The sequence below is a fragment of the Mycetomoellerius zeteki genome, unplaced genomic scaffold (assembly GCF_001594055.1).
Source record: "Mycetomoellerius zeteki isolate Tzet28-1 unplaced genomic scaffold, Tzet1.0 scaffold1094, whole genome shotgun sequence".
Taxonomy (NCBI): domain Eukaryota; kingdom Metazoa; phylum Arthropoda; class Insecta; order Hymenoptera; family Formicidae; genus Mycetomoellerius; species Mycetomoellerius zeteki.
The window spans coordinates 1-2,066 of NW_017256012.1; the positions used below are offsets into that span (position 1 = coordinate 1).

At 29.6% G+C, this 2,066-nt stretch overlaps 1 long non-coding RNA gene across 1 annotated transcript; it reads right to left on the reverse strand.

The window, feature by feature from the left end:
- Positions 1 to 303: 303 nt before the first annotated feature.
- Positions 304 to 1,689, reverse strand: LOC108725660 (uncharacterized). The gene is made up of 3 exons (XR_001936761.1): positions 1,568 to 1,689; positions 1,038 to 1,385; positions 304 to 537 (listed from the first exon to the last, which is right to left on the reverse strand). It is a non-coding gene; the product is annotated as an uncharacterized lncRNA (long non-coding RNA).
- Positions 1,690 to 2,066: the final 377 nt, after the last annotated feature.

Here is a 2,066-nt window from a genome sequence, read left to right on the forward strand (position 1 = left end):
CATACATTAGGAGTTGGACGTAACATAACTGATGCAACAATAAATCAATGTTTCATATAATAAATAGATTATATTGTATAGAAAATTCCATGTTTAATTCATAAAATCTATTTATTTAAGTTGGGGAATTTGGGGGATTATTTTCAGATTTGATTGCGTTGAAAGTCCGACAACCATATCGGCACGCAATTATCATTTCTGAAATTAATTCATTTAAATGAATTTACAATAGTTCAACATCTTAACGTTCTGACCGTTATGGCGCTTCTTAATTTAAAATTATTATGTTTAACATTAGCGGTCTTTCAATCTTAATTACTATTTATATAAGTTTTAGTTAATTGAAAGAATTATAATTACTTGTTAATTCCTTCTGTTCCTCCTGCACATTCGTTCGAACTGTCAGATAAGTTTGTCAGGTTAGATGAAGCTCCTTGACGTTTTGCATTTCTTACAGTCACATGCTTGTTTGTATCTATGTCATCATCTGAACTGCTTTCGTTATCTATTACGTTATCTGAAGTTGGACTTGCTATCCTACATTTATATGTATAAGTTAAAAAAAAAGCGATAATAAAAATGCTGTAAACATATTATTTCCAATTATGCACAATATTCTATTATGTGGAAATTTTGAAAATTATCATTTTTTAGACTCTTATTACTGAAAAGTTTAAAAGCGATCATGATTGTAGCAATCAAGTAGATTCAAATATCTTATAATTCTGACCTCGGTAAAAATTAGAGTGATCAAATTTTACTGGATCTTTCTATACATGGTGAATGTAAATTCGATTTCTGGGTTGCACTTTGTTCAAAATAAAATTACAAAATATTTATGTATATACAGTACGAACAGATATGTTTTATATTGTTTGCTGACACGCATATTTGACAAATTTTTCGACAAATGGATTCTCTTGATTGGATTACATTTTCTTTAGCAAATATTGATTATAGTTGTAACAACTTTACATTTTTTAAAACGGTTTTAAATTTTTTACTATACGTGAGGATCTTATATATGAGATACTTACCAGTGATTTCTTTTTATATCTTTTATTATTCTTTTTATTATTCTTTTAAGTATTATTTTCTAAATCAATTGCTTCCTTGTATCTAATTGTTACTTCACATTGTTTACATATTGCTTCTGTATTGCTTCTTGCGATATAATAGTCCCAAACCCAATAGAATTTTGTTTCATTCTTCTCTTCTTCTGTTAATTTTTCTGGATGTAATTCTACCAAGTGCTTATATAATGTAGATAATTTGTACATAGATATAATGTATTTGCCATGCATTTTGCTTTGTTATTCCTTGACAATTTTGTGTAATGTCCATGTATCCAGAGCCAAACTGGGACAAAATTCTTTTGTGCATCCCTAAAAGAATAACTTCTGAATAGTTAATTATTATACATGTAACTGATGCAACAATAAATCAATATTTCGTATAATAGATTGTATTGTATAGAAAAAACGAGAACGTCAAACCAAACCAAACCGTAAAACTCTCCAAATGTACGATAAAAATAGACGTTCTCGTTTTTTGAAAAAGCCGTTACCTCGATATGACATCGATAAGGTCATGGTCAAGGTCATATTCCGATGTAGAATTTTCCGCTCTTTCTGAATCCACGATGAGAAATGGGGGTTCCTATTTAAAAAAATGAACTTGACCTTCATATGACCTTCAAGGTCACGATCAAAGGTCAAATTCAAGGTCACCACTGAAAAGCCTGAGAAATTTCCTAAAACTTTTGTATTTAAAATTTTTTCGTAAAATGCCCTCGTCAGAAGTTATTCGGGGGTTTCCAGACTTTTACCTCACCCTGTATAGTACGAACAGATGTTTGATATTATGTTTGCTGACACGCATATTTGACAAATTTTTCGACAAATGGATTCTCTTGATTACATTTTCTTTAGCAAATATTGATTATAGTTGTAACAACTTTACATTTCTTAAAACGGTTTTAAATTTTTTACTATACATGAGGTTCTTATATATGAGATACCCGTGATTTCTTTTTAAATAGAGTTACGCATTTTCTCAGCGCGCGT